Source organism: Sus scrofa, chromosome X (assembly GCF_054392235.1).
Source record: "Sus scrofa isolate SSC_HxYL_T2T_F1_AM1 chromosome X, Sscrofa_HxYL_maternal_Yorkshire_Landrace_v2.0, whole genome shotgun sequence".
In the NCBI taxonomy this organism is placed as follows: domain Eukaryota; kingdom Metazoa; phylum Chordata; class Mammalia; order Artiodactyla; family Suidae; genus Sus; species Sus scrofa.
Genome location: NC_139401.1, coordinates 38796876 through 38811686, shown reverse-complemented (window position 1 = coordinate 38811686; position 14811 = coordinate 38796876). Strand labels below are relative to the sequence as shown.

Genomic DNA, 14811 nt, shown 5'->3' with positions numbered 1-14811 from the left:
TGACTTTTTTCCCTCTTAGTAACTCTTCATCTAAAGAGCCTCAAACACTTCCTAAACTCTCTATTACCAATCTAGAGGGATCATCCTCTTCCCTTCTGGCAGAGCAGACTGCTCAACTGGCTGGTCTAATGAGACTCATGAAGTCAGCACAGAGTTTGTTCTCTTTAATTCAATTCAACCAGAGTCTGGCACCAACCTCGGTGCTTTGGGGGTGTTAAATAGAGATAGGGTCCCTGCACTCAAGGTGTGGTCTTTTTTTTTTTTTTTTTTTTTGGCTGCCCCCAGGCCTATGGAGCTCCCAGGCCAGGGTTCAGATCTGAGCCACAGCCGAGAACTAAGGCACAGCCATGGTAACGCCAGATCCTTAACCCACTGTGCTGGGCCAGTGATCCAACCCACGTCCCAGCGCTAGAGACGCTGCTGATCCTATTGCGCCACAGTGAGAGCTCCTCAAGGTGTGGCCTTATAGAGAAATAATAGAAATTTCTATAACATTTGCAGCTATATACACAGCTGATCCTTGAACAACATGGGTTTGAACCAGGCGGGTTCACTTATACTCGGATTTTTTTTCCCCCCAAAATGCAGACTACGGTACCACACGATCCACGGTTGGTTGAATCTGCAGATGTGGAACTGCAGATACAGAGGGCGAACTGTAAAGTTCTCTGTAGATTTTCTACTGCGTGGAGGTCAGAGCCCCTAACGCCCATGTTGTTTACAGGGCAATTGTATTTCATTTATTCGTGTAATGAATGTTTATTGAGCGTTGCATTAATTAAGGTAAGGGCTCAGATGCTGTAAGAAAAAGGACCCCTAGCCCAGTAGCTTACAGACCAGAGGAATTCACTCGCCTCTCCTATAATAGCTCTAAGGTCAGCAGTCCAGATATGGAGGGCAGCTCAGTTCTATGTGGTTCTTCAGAAACCCAAAAGCCTTTGCTCTGTGCCCTTCCAGCCACTAGGGTGTTGCTCTCATGTGCAAGGTCAAAGCCTGGTCAGGGACCCATTATCTGCTTTCATTCCATTGGCAGTGACTTAATTGCATGACCACATCTAGCTGCAACGGAGGCCAGAGGAGCAATTCTACCTGGGTGCCTATGGGTCCAAGGAGGAAAGGAAGAATGGATTTTGAAGAGCAACCAACAGTGTCCCATCAGCATCTACTATACACCAGACACTCCCACTTTCCACAGTCACAGCAGTGATCAAGAAGACCTGGTACTGGAATTCTCATCATCGTGGTGCAGCGGAAACGAATCTGACGAGCATCCATGAGGACATGGGTTTGATCCTTGGCCTCGCTCAGTGGGTTCACGATCCGGCGTGGCCATGAGCTGTGGTATAGGTCACAAATGCAGCTTGGATCTGGTGTTCCTGTGGCTGTGGCCTAGGCTGGCAGCTGCAGCTCTGATTCGACCCCTAGCCTGGGAACCTCCATGTGCCACGGGTGTGGCCCTAAAAAGCAAAAGACAAGAAGACATGGATGGTGCTGACGTCACCTCAGAGAGCTTAGACTGCAGGGAGAAGGAGGACAAGGCAATAACTGCGTATGGAGTTGTGAAATAAGATGGTACCAGGGCCTGCGTTCGAAAGCATTTTGCTCGAGGAGTCCTGGACTTTCGAGCTATGTCTTTTCAAACACTCTTCTGCTTAACATTTGCCAAAGATTTCCCACAAGCTCAGGATAAAATCCAGATTTTGTTAGTAGCACCCGGGGAGAGCTGGCCCTGCCTGCCTTGCTTCGTTTCCCGGGCAGATTGCCCTCACACCCTTGGCTTCAGTCGTGACGAACTGCTTGTAGTTTCCCGAGAGCAGACAATCCTTTCATCCCTCTGTGCCTTCGCCCAGGCTCTTTCCTCTGTCTATAATGCCCTCCCACCAATGGTGCCTGGTACCCTCTCCCTACTCCCTCACCCCTTACCAGCCTCGATGGCCTCGAAGCCCAAGCAATTACACCTGCCACTCTCACTCTCCTCCCATCATATCCCGTGCCTGTCTCTGCGAGGCACGGACCTTGGTGGGAGGGGATGGGAAATATTCAGCCTTGGCAATCAGATGGATCTGAGTCCACGTTCTAGCTTCCCCGCTCACTAGCTACGGAACCTTCTGAAGGCACCACATTTCTCTACCCGGAGACAACACTGTGAAGTGGCGTGGGCTTGGCTAAAACTGGGTTTCTTTTCTTTTCTTTTTTTTAATTTTAAGGGCCACATCTGTGGCATATGCAAGTTCCCAGGCTAGGGGTCAAACTCAAGCTACAGCTTCTGGCCCATGCCACAGCCACAGCAACACCAGATCCGAGCTGCATTTGTGACCTATACCACAGCTCACGGCCACGCCAGATCCTTAACTCACTGAGCAAGGCCAGGGATCAAACCCGCATCCTCATGGATATTTGTCAGGTTGGTTATTGCTGAGCCACAATGGGAACCCCTAAAACTGGGTTTCTTTATGCAGTGGCTGGAAGTGAGCAGATGCTCAGCAAAGGGCAGATTCTGTACGGCCAGCATACGTCTGTCTCCCCTGTGATATGGTGAGCTTCTCAAAGCAAGGACTCCATCTCAGGGCCCCGGGGTCTGGAGCAAAGGAAGTGATGGAGTCATGTCCGTGAGATGAGTCAATGGCTTAACTATGTGAATTCATACTCCGATGTGAGTTAATTACTGGATTCTCTTTCGGGGTATTTATATTTTTGTAAAGGACCATAGAAGTGTTTAATCCAAAGAAATGACTTTCCAGTGGAATTTTAGACAAGCCATTTTCAAGCAAAAGAACCTGCAAATTCCAGCAATTAGCCAGCTATCCCTTCCAGCTATCGCTGAGTCCCGTGTTAACCAAGAGACCAACATCCATCTCTCTCAAACCATCCTGTCCTCTTTCCCACCAGGGAAGCACTTAACTGCTCGGTGCCCTGCTCCCAGTCAGAGGGTGAAAATACATCAGGATAATTAATTTACACGGACCTTTCAAATACTGGGGGAAGACAACCTGGGGGAGGATTTAGAAGATCTAGGTGTCCGGTGCCTCATCAGCTGTGTGACTTTGACCAAAGCCCCTCTAGTCTCTGAGCTTCAGTTCACCCATCTGCCAACTAAAGAGGCTCTTTAGGACAGGTGGTATCCAAGGGCCAAGGGGACATCCTGGGCTCCCCAGCGAGGCTGTATCTTGATACATGGAAGCATCCATAACTTGGCCCATTGCTCAAAGGGCAACAATTGGCACGTGAAGCCACGAATTCAGACAGAAGCCATATTTGCTCAGCAACACTGAGGATGCTCCAGAGACCGCATCCCTCACGGCCGGCCCACAGAAGGCCAGCTCACCCTGCCCTGCTCCATGGACCGCCTCTCCGCCAGCCTCCCCTGATGATTCTGGTCAAGGCTGGAGAGCTCCCGCTACAACTCTTACTTTTCCTTCCTGTCCAGCCTCAGGCCTGCCTCCTTAGCCCATCCCTGGCCAGTGGACTCTGTCCTCCTATTCTTCATTCAGGCACGTGTCAGCCTTGCTAATTATCATTCAGTCCAAACACCTCCGTCATGTTGGCATTTTCATTGATTCGAATTAAGAGTCAGACTAATAATTAATGCAAACTGCGCCCCCCCCACCCCCAATTCTCACCTCCTGACTGATGGATTCTTAGTGTCAAAACATTAACCTTTAGGTTTGGGACCTTGATGCATTCAAACCCCGTAAGCACCTGATAAGCAAGCAAACTACAGAACCTTTCCCTAAATCAGCTCTTCCTATCTCAACCGTCCTTATTTGTCTATGCAAATAGATATTTACCTTGGGAAAGAAAACAAACGTATATCTTAAAGGATGCGTACACAGAGAACCAACCCACCCATCGCGGCAAAGGTGCAATTTGAAAGCCATTTAGCAGGTCCTTTGCCCCACCTGAATAGGGTTGAAGGCACTCAGTTGAATCCCTGACGAAACCGTGTGAGGCAGTAAGGAGACCCCATCAGGAGTTCTGTCAGCCTCAGGAAGTGGGAGCCAGCTCTTCTGAGCGTGAATGAGGCATTTCAGCTATCTACTGCTGGGTAACCAACCGCCCTGACCATTAGTGGCTGGAAACAACAGCAATGACTCCTTGGCTCACGAGTCCACAATTAGAGCAGAGCCGGGCAGGGAAGACTCACCTCCACCTCATGGGGTGTCAACTGGGGTGGCTCGGCTGGGGCTGGAAGGTCCACTTTCAAGATGGCTCCCTCACGTGGCTGCCACGTTGGTGCTGACGGCGGCCGGCTGCGGAGCTCCGCCAGGGCTGGGGTCCAGAGCTTCCGTTCTCCTCCATGTGGCCTCTTCCAGATGGTCTGGGCTTCTCCCAGCACGGCAGCTAGGTTCTGAGAGGGAATGCAAAAGAGGGCAAGCCCTGATGTGCAAGCAGCCATGAAGCTTTTGCTTGCTTTACAAGACTGCTAATGTCCCGTTGGCCAAAGCCAGTCACATAGCCGATGCCCAAGTCAGTGTGGGAGGGAACGCCACAAAGAAGGCAATGCTCTCGAGGAGGGGAGGAGAAATGTACAGTCTACCGTGGATGTCAGTAACTGAGGAGGACACACTAACACTACATTTTTAAAAACGCAACACTACACATTTTATAATTCACAATATTTTTTAAGCAACTGCTAGCCAATCATCTCTTTTAAATCAGAAAAAAAAAAAGGCAGGTCGGTTGAGTTCCTTCTGATTGTCTCATTTATAACACCAAGGAGTCGGATGGCACCAGGATCTCCGAGATCCATTTGGCGCCAATGTGCCATGACTCCTTAACCCAGCGGCTCTGCGCTTTCTCTCAAATTTCCCATCAGCTCCTATGTGGGAATATCTTTCTCGTGCTGCAGATATGGAGATTAAACTTGCCGGAGGTCTGCATGAAAAACAGAAGCCTCCATAATATGAGAAAAGGAGTGTATATGTATGTATGACTGGGTTACTTTGATGTGCAGCAAAAATTGACAGAACATTGTAAATCAACTATAATAAAAACAAAAACAAACAAATGAGCAAAAAACCCAGAAGCCTCTTGGAGTTCCCTGGTGGTACAGTGGGTTAAGCATCCAGCAGTTGTCACTGCAGCAGCTCAGGTTGCTGCTGCGGCGTGCGTTCCTTCACTGGCGCGGGAACTTGGAATGCTGCAAGTGTGGCCAAACCGCCCACCCTTGCCAAGACCAGAAGCCTCTAAATGTATGGAATGAGGGCTGTCAGGGAGCTAAGCCATCCGAGAGAGGGGAAGGAGCCCTGGCGTTGTCACCACCATCTCTGCTCTGGGTGTCTGTCTTTGCTCTCTGTGTTCTCTATTTGCTTTCTCCGCATCTCTCTTCACCTGGGTTTTGGTCCCTTTCTGTGTGTCCTCTGTCTGTGTCTCTCTTTGATCTTTTCTGATTCATGTCTCTCATCCCTTTCTGTGACTCTGCCTCTCCCGAAGTTTCTCCCCATGCCGCATTGTCTATGTCTGTGTGTGCGTCTCTGTCGTTCTTGCATCTTCTCTCTGTCTTCTCAGGGTTTCACATGCCTAAGTCGCTCTTTGGCAAGACGTCTTCTCACATCCCTGCATCTTGGCAGCCCCGCACGGTTGGCTCTCAGGCCCCGACTCAAATCCCTGCTTTGCCAGCTGCCAATGGGTGGCTGTGGGCCTCCGTCTGGCGGCTCCTCTGTGGGCAGCCTTGGTGTTCACAGCTGCTCTGCCATCCAGACCCTTCCCTGACTGGCACCAAAAACGAAGCTGGAGGGCCATGGGCTCTCACGGCAATTCAGTGCAGGAACCCAAACCCCACTGCGAGGGCAGAGAACACACACACAAACCTCATACACCCAGACCCTCTCACACATACACAGTTCGGTGGATGTACCGACAAGCCACCCAGATCCCTCATCCTGGAAGGACTTGGTGTCCGGCTGCTGGGAGTGCCGCCAGTGGAAGTGGACACCCTCCAGCTGTGGACACCTGCTGTCCCTTCAGAGCTGGCCTCAGTGGCAGAGAGCACCTTGCAGGAAGCCACACCCCTTGCTGGGTGGCCCATATCCGGTGATGGATTGATAGAGAATTAGAAATTTTGGCCTTCTCAACCTATCTCTGAAGGACCATTCTAGCTCCTTAGCTCCCCATGGACTTGACCAAGGCTGTCATCAGGCTCACTTCGCGGCAGCTTGCCAGCTCCGTCTGCCCACTCCTGCTTCCTTCCTTCCTTCCCTCCCCCAGATGCTGACCCCAAGATCTCTCCGTAACAAACATCCTGTCTGCTAAACTCAGGCTCCAAGTTCACTTCCCAGGAAACTCAGCAGATGATACCCACAGTTTCCCTCTCTCTCGCTCACACAAACACACACACACACACACACACACACACACACATACACCTAATTTTCTTCTCTGCCCAATGCCTGTGACCTCCCTTTCTCCTTGGATCTCTCCTTTGTCACTTCCTGAAGCCCTGTTCCCCAGGCAACTCATATGACCTGTGCTTCTGGCTCCACAGTCTCAGCAGCCTGCTTTGGCCCCCGCACTTGTCTGTTAGTCGGCCCTACTTTTCATTTTCCGCATCCACACAATAGAAAGGACACAGGCTCAGGCGGGAGAGGCCCAGTTTGAAGATCGATCCCATTACTAATCCCCTGTGGCACCTCGTGCAAATCATCCCCAAACCCTGTGCCTCCGTTTCCTTGTCCGAGAAAGGGGTTCCCAGGAAGTCTCCCTCACAGGGTGAGAGGTGGCCCCTGTGTTTGCGCTGTGCTGTGCTATGTACTTCGTACTTATATCAAGTGGGTTACCTAGTTCATATGACAATTGTCCCCTTTTCCCCCTGGCTTAGTCTTTCACCTAGCGGTCCTCTGATTGCTCGGGCACAATGGAACCCTCACCGTAACGCCTCGCTTGACTCCAGCAGCCATCCGATGAAGCTCGCTCTTTCATCCTCCTCTACAGATGGCAGCACAGACATTCAAGAGGATGAGAATTTATTCAAGGCTGCATGGCAAGTGAATGCTGGTGTCAGATCCAAACCTGGGTTTGATCCCGTCCAAAGCCCATGCCTCACGAGCGGGAGATAGGTCCCCCCCCGGTGTCATGAATGGCACCGCGGGAGGGGATGGGACCAATCTGTGGACGGGAATCCCCAAATCCCGGGGAAGAGATGATGACCTGATACTTTCTTGGAAGCTTGGTTCTAGTCTATTTACTACCCAAGAGCCAGGGGCAAGCAAGAAAGGATCTGGGGTCAGGAACCCTGCGGTCTAATCTAAGTTCTTCCTTTAACCAGCTGGAGGGCCTTTGCACAGATCTCTTCAGTGCAGTGGGTGCCATTTCGTCACGGAGTAAGTAGGGACTCTGAGCTTCCTCCCTTTCAGTTTGCAAATACAGGTCTCTCACCGCAATGCCTGCTCTCTGCTCTTTGGCTTTCCAAATCCCTCTTATCCCTCAGCGTGTAGCCCCAATCTTAGCATCCCAAAGTTGTTCCCATTGACTTCATTCTGCACTGATGTCCTCCATTTCTGGCTACTCGTGGGGCCCTAACTCTTCCCACATTTATTTAGACACTTCATAGGTCATGGGCACAGTGCAAGGAGCCCGCCTTCAGACTCTGACCTACATTTACATCTAGACTCTGGAATTTATCTGCTGTGTGACTTTGGGCAAGTCACCTAACTTCTCTGAACTTAAGTTTCCTCTTTGTAAAGTGATGACATTACCTATTTCACATGGTGATTGTGAGAAAATGAGATGATAATTTTACGTATCGAGAACCTCAAAGTATTGTGTCAACCTTAGCTGATATATACAGCAGTGTGAATCTGATACTCCCCGATTCCGAATTTATCCCTCCCCCTCTTCCCCTTTGGTAACCATAAGATTGTTGTCTATGTGTGTGAGTCTGTTTCTGTTTTGTAAATAAGTTCATTTGTATCGGTTTTTTTTTTTTTAAAGATTCCACATATAAGTGGCATCATGATATTTGTCAGAAGGGCACTATTATTGTTTGCATTTTTATCGACAGGGAGAGTGAGGCACAAGACGTGGAGAGTGAAGTTGCTTCAAGACCTATGGATAACGAGAGGTAAAACTCGCATTCAAATTCAGGAAGTCTGACTCCAGTGTCTACGCTCTTAACCACGGGCTTAGTGTTGCTTTCTCCAAAAGCAGACATTTGGGTTCAAAACATTTATTTGGGAGATGATTTCAGGAAGCATGCTGAGAAGTGAAACATAGAAGGGAAGAAAGCAGATAAGGACACGCGCCTAAGTGGGTTTCTGCTGCGGGCAACGGGAGCTCCATCCTGCAGGGAAGCTCTGAGAGGCTGGACATAGCCCAGCGTGGAGGGCCATTCTTGGTGTACTCATTCTCCGGCCCTTTTGGCCAGTCTCTGGAGGTGCCACACACGCCCCTGTGAGACCCAGGAGGTCAGGGGCACACACTTGAACTTTTGGCAGTGACCTTCTGGGTTGGATGAGAGGACTGGGTGAGGCATTAGTCATCTAATGATACTACTTAGTCACCCACTAAATAACACTGCCTCTTGCTTTCTTATGGGCATATCTGTCGAGTCCTATACAGGTCAGGTGGTAAATTCAGATCACTGTGTGGAACCATAGGAAACGATCGGAGCCACTCTTCCTACACCCACGGAGATGTTAACGTCGGTGGCCAAGATGATCTGCCCTCCACCTCTCTTCATCTAGCCTGCCCCCATGCCACAGAGGCTTTACCTCCTGCCCCTGCCTCTCTCTCTCCCCACTGTGTCTTCATTCAAGCCTTCATCCTCTCTCACCAAGACTGCTGCAAGAGAGAGTTTCCGTCATGGCTCAGTAGAAACAAATCTGACTAGTATCCCTGGGGATGTGGGTTCAATCCCTGGCCTCGCTCAGTGGGTGGGGGATCTAGTGTTGCCGTGAGCTGTGGCGTAGGTCGCAGGTGTGGCACAGATCTGGCATTGCTGTGGCTATGGTGTAGGCCGGCAGCTGTAGCTCCAATTGGCTCCCTAGCCTGGGAACTTCCACATGCCGTGGGTGCAGCCCTAAAAAGCAATAAAAAATTTAAAAATTAAAAAATGCAAATCTGATCTTGCCCCTTTTCTGCTAACCCCCCTTAGGACTTTCTATAGCTTTTAAGGAAGAAGCCAAACTTAGTATGGCCAAAGATGCTACCACCTATGGCTCCAACACCACCTCTCTCCTCTCCTAAATTCCTGGCATCATTGACATGCACAATCTGACAAACCCATGCCTTTGCCCCCATGAGTCTTGTGCCTGAGCACCTTTTCCAGCTCTGCCTCAGAAGGCTCACCCAGGCACCGCTGCTTCAGGAAACACTGCCTTCTGGTCCCGACACCCTCCAAGGACACACCTCTCTTAGTTCCTCCTAAAGCTCCCTGCATTTTCTAGACCCAGCACGGTGCTGGGCATTAGGTGGCGGTGACCGAAGAATTTTGATCCCAAATGGGACACTTCTAAGAGTCAAAAGGGACGTCGTTAATAATAACAGCAAGACAACCAAGGCTGTTCCAGTGTAGCCAGGATGTACTGTCACCCTCTATGACTAGTATACGCCCCATTCATGTCATCAAAGGCACAAATCAACAAATACAGATGTGACTCTTGCAAACTTAGTGAAGCAGTATCATAAATAGGATGTCCATCTCATAGGAGGCACACAAGATGAGCCATTGAGGGCCAGAAGAAGTATTAGAAATATACACATTATATATAATTATATATATAGTCATATATATTACATATATATAATTTCTTCTAAATGTCTATTTTCTCTGGATGTTTATGATTGGGTCAGTCAGCTTTTGTGACAATGATGCTGAGTAACAAATCACCCCCAAGCTCCATGGCTTAAAACAGCCATCGTTTATTCTCATTTTCATGTTTGTGGGAGGGCTGATTTAGTCTAGGCTTGGCTGGACTTGGTGCCAGGCTGCAGGTAGAGTCTGGATTGGCTCTATGTGTTTCTCATCCTACTTGGACCTGCTGGCTAACTGGACCATGTTCTCATGGCAACGGCTGATATGTTGGTTATATTACCTGTCGATCTAGTCTGCAGGATGCTATAAACTCAGGCTTCTGCTTGCATCACATCTACTAACATCCCACTGGACAAAGTAAGTCACAGGTCCAAGCCCGAAGTCAAAGTGTGGAGATCTACGCACTGGCTGCCATGAGGCCATGGCAAGGATGCAAGGATATGAGTATACAATACTACTACAAAGGAGTGAAGGGTTGGAGCTGATAATTCAATCTACCATATTATGTGTATATGGCATTGTACAGTGATATATATCTACATAATTTTATAAGTATATACATGCAACTTATAAACATCACACATCTAATGGGGATGTGCAATCCACAAAGATTGGCAATACCACCTTACTGTCCTAGCACAGTAGGTAGGATGCCGGTCCCTGGCTGTTATAGACGGCGTCTTTCAGGAGTCATGACTACCCTTTTGTTGACAGTGGAAAATGCTTACACATGCCACCCTGTGTCTAGCAGCATGCCAGTGTCCCAAGGAACCTCAGAGCCATGTGACGCAGGCACCTCAGACTCAGATTTGGGAGAATCAGGCATGAATCCAGCTCCACCACTGACAAGCCATATGATCTAGGCTTTATCTCTGATGCTCTGGGAGCGTAGTTTCCTCATCGGTAAAGGGGGATTGGTTATATTACCTGTCGATCTAGTCTGCAGGGCTGCTATAAAGATGCAATAATCAGAAAGCACCTTAGAGAGCATATGCTATCTTAGGCTGGGTTCCCCAGGAAGCTGACTCTCAGCCAGGATTAAAGTGTACGCTGCCTCTCTGGGAGGCGATCCAGGAAGCACTGAAAGGGGTGGCCGATCAAGGGCGTGTTCATGGGCGGGTTACTGCTGTGGGCAACTGGCACCCAGTCCCACTGGGTCCTCTGGGGGATGCTAGGGAGCACACCTTAGATTTGTCTCAGCCAAGGGGTGAGCAAGCTGGAGCATTTAGGCACCAACTGCCTGTCTGACATTGGTTGAGGATTGTTTCCTCTGCCCACCTAAACAGTCCCGGAGTTTGTGGCCTGAGTCAATAACATCTTCAAAGCAACAGCATCTCCCTTTGACTTCATTTCTAAGAGTACTTTCATATGGAGCTTTTGACTCTTTAAAGCGCTTATGTTTTTGTAGCACAAAGCAGTATAGTGTGCTAGTGATGAGCAGTGACCCTGGTACCAGATTGCCAGGGTTCAAATCCCACCTCTGCCGCTTCCTGGCTGTGTGTCTTTGGGCAAGTTATTCCATCTCTCTGTGCCTCCATTTTTTATGTGAAAATGAGGATGATAGTGGTGCCTCTCTTCTGGGACAGCAGTGAGTATGGAATGAATTACTAAAATTAAAGCCCTTGAAACAGCATCAGACACTTAGCAGGTGATGGTTTATGGATGTTCTTACAAAACACAGGTAAGGCGAGTGTGGTGGGTGGGAGTCTTTTCGGAGAGCTGGGGAAGCCAAGGCCCCAGGCAGCTTGTTCACACTGACTCATCGGCTCTCAGCTGCTTCCTTCCACTCTACCCTCCTTCACAGCCCCCAGTCTCGCCCTCGTCTGTGCCAGCACAGGCCGGCTTCTGGAAGCTCCTGTGCTCCTGGCTCTGGCATAGCTGGAAACACCGTGTGTGTGTGTGTGTGTGTGTGTGTGTGTGTGTGTGTGTGTGTGTGTGTGTGTTCTGCATCCCAGTGGTTTCTAACGGCAGGTGCTCAAGGAGAAAAAGGCGATGCTTCAGCATGAATGCACACAGCCAGCCCAGGCAGCAGCATGGCTGGGAGCTCTGGGCCCATCGGGTGACCTAGGAGCAGGAGCTATGGGGTACGGGATGGTACACGCTGTGCCGCCCTCCCTTTGTCGCATTTGGCAGGTGTCCCAGTTCACGCGCTCTCCCTGCACACAGATGGTGCCTCTTCCAGCACACAGACAATGCAAATCCGGCTCTCTCCTGCCTGTGGCATCTTCTAGAGTCCTGGGGACACACAGGCCTCTTAATCCTCATCCCATTTGCTAGCATCTCCCTGTCCTTGGTTCCTTGTTCCTTAAAACACGTGATGAGAGATAAAAGAGTTGCAATCCCAGAAAGAGAGAGAGACAGGGAGAAATGTCTTATAGAAGAATAAGGAAAAACAACACTGACGTGTCAATCAAAAGGAGGGCTCACACCCCCTTGATCTAAAGTCAGGATTGGGAAAGAGAGGAGACAATTATAATTTCTGCTTTTTGGCGGAAAAAAAAAAAAAAAAGCCACGCCGAGAGTGGATTCCTATGGCCCCTCGTCAATCTGGCAGAGACAGCAATAGATCGGGGCTTGTGTGCAGCGTTAATAAGGACATTTGTGTCGCTAATGCGGGGGCGGGGCGAGGGGGGTGAAGGGAGCCCAAAATGGAACTCCCCGAGTGTGTTCTATTGATAGATTGAAATCCAGTGCAGGGCATGGCCCTGGCCACAAGGACACGGTGGTAACTAGGAAGGCAGCCATGAACTCAAGGCCTTGCAGGGTGTGTGCAGGACAGCGTGTGTCGTTCAGGGCCGCGGGACATGGCTATGGGTCTTCAGCCAGAAAGCAGAGGCTATCATCGTCTCCCCATCTTTTTCAACCCTCCCTTTAGACCCTGGGGAAAGCTTTAGCCTCCGTCTTGGTCTATGCATTCCTTTGTCTTTTTTTTGGCTGCCCCAGTGGCAGAAAGAAGTTCCCGGACCAGGGATGGAACCCACACCACAGCAGTGACACTGCCAGATCCTTAACCGCTAGGCCACCAGGAAACTCCCACATTCATCCATCATTAATACAACAGCTACTGAGGCAGGCAGGAGGGAAGCACAGATAAATAAGATGCCAGCCCTGGGCTCTAGGAGCCCCCAGTTTGGAGGAGAAAACAGAGACATCTTCAAAGAAAGCACCTTCACAGCAGAGAGAGATGCAGAACGACATAGATGCGCTTGCCGGCTGTACGACCTCAGGGACTCAACCCTAAAGAGCCAGCAAGTGGCCGACAAGTCATCTAGGAGGTGCGATTCTAGAAAGCAAAGCCTCTGACACACTCGGGTGCACCAACAGCCCTTGGCAAGAGATGAGGTTCCCTTCTCGAGGCCTGGAGATGGGATGGACGTGTTCCAGGATGTGGGCTGAGGCTTGTGCACATTTACCCAGTGCTACACATTGGTCTGGAATGGGCTGGTGGCCACCGGAACTTTGGAGCTGACACTGCTGCCTGGGAGAGTGACGCTGGGCCAGCGGTCACTGGGGCTAGAGGCTGTCCCCTTGGGTAAGGGAAATGGCACCTGTGACGGGGTGATCTGAGGGCTACCCGACAGCCCCTAATACAGCTCTTCTCCCTACATGCACTTCTGCGCTGTAATATCCAAAATGGCAAAGAGGGAAAAATACTTCCCCTGGGCTTTTAAAAAAGAGCAGTCTTCCATCTGCAGTGGACTTGACATCTTGAGCCCAAAGAGTATTTATTCTGGCTGCCTGTGACATCAGCTCCCTTGATGCCTAGGGCTTCTTAGGGCACCCAGTTTGTAATGAAGGGAGTTCCTGTGGGAACTCATGGAGGCGTTAGCCGTTTCTTAGCCCTCCTTTTTGAAGCCTCAAAGGGACTGGAGAACAGAGTAGCAGGTAGAGGGGTGGGTTCTAGAAGTGCAGAGAAGGAGCTGCCCTGTGGCCTTGAGCAACACTGCCTCCAGGTTGACGTGTATTTTAGGAGTGGGGATTATGAATGCTTATCCTACGGATGGCTGTGGCCTCAGGATGGGCTATGTCTTTAGAGACAAATTAGTTTTGGTGTCAAAATATTGAAAGGAAGTGGGGCATCAACTCAGAGTGGTTTCTTCCAGTGGAAACCCTGTTATTTATAATGTGTCCATGGGTGGGTGGGTATGTGTGACAGACACTGATGGCTGTTTAGACAAAGTCTGTCCCCCTTTTTTCCCCTTGGTAATAGAACCTTGATTTGTTCCATGCCAATGTAAATTAGGATTAGATCCAGGCAACTGAGCAATTCTGTTTTCTTTCACTGGTATGAAAGAAATACCAGTGGCTGGTATGGCTGGTATGACCTGATTTTGGCCAATGAGATGTAAGAGGATCTGTGATAGCGTGATACTGGGAAATACTAGTCTCTGAATAAAACAGTTGGCCACAGGAGAATAAGGTCTTTTATCTCTTCTTTGCTTCTTGGTTGGATGCTGACATGTGAGGATATACGAGATGCTGCAGCAGCCATTTTGAGACCATGAGGCAGCAAACCTGAGGATAAAAGTATCAGGCTGAGGACTGTGCCATGCAGGGGTTCTGGTGGCCTTGTTAAGTTGCTGATTCAACCTGGTAACTTCCCACAGCCAGATCACTTGTTAAGTAAGCCATAGGTGTACTCATGGCAAAGGCCACTATTAGGTAGATTTTTCTATTATGCTGAAATAGATCTCAACTGTTACCTCACGGTGATGATGGAAACTGGGCACCAGAGTGGTCAATAAGTTGCAGATATGTACTGTGAATTCTGCCAGATGGTAAAGTACAAATTGTTCTCTGCTTAGGTCAAGTGCTGAGCTTTAGTGACACCAAATCTATTTGTAGATTGATTGCTATCTATTGCCTTCCATTGTGACACAGCCCAGGACAGTAGAAAGGTCAATGGAGTGGCTCTCCAGAGAGTCAGGTTTAGGTTCCAGCTTTGTGGTCTTGGGTCTCAGCTCCCTCTCTTCGTAGAAGAAAGAAAAAGGGTTGAATAGATTCAGGGTCTCCTGACATTCAACCTGGCAGTGGGCCAGGACAATTTTCCAGACAGCAAA

The 14811-nt window shown here is 49.6% G+C and overlaps 1 long non-coding RNA gene across 10 annotated transcripts in view; it reads right to left on the bottom strand.

Annotated features, from left to right (window-relative positions):
* LOC106506943 (uncharacterized) overlaps nt 1–14811 on the bottom strand; it is a 525822-nt gene that overhangs the window by 134863 nt on the left and 376148 nt on the right. For all 10 annotated transcript variants that reach the window (XR_014835278.1, XR_014835283.1, XR_014835279.1 and 7 more), the window contains one exon: nt 4145–4348. This is a non-coding gene — a long non-coding RNA (uncharacterized LOC106506943). The remainder of the gene's footprint in view (nt 1–4144; nt 4349–14811) is intronic.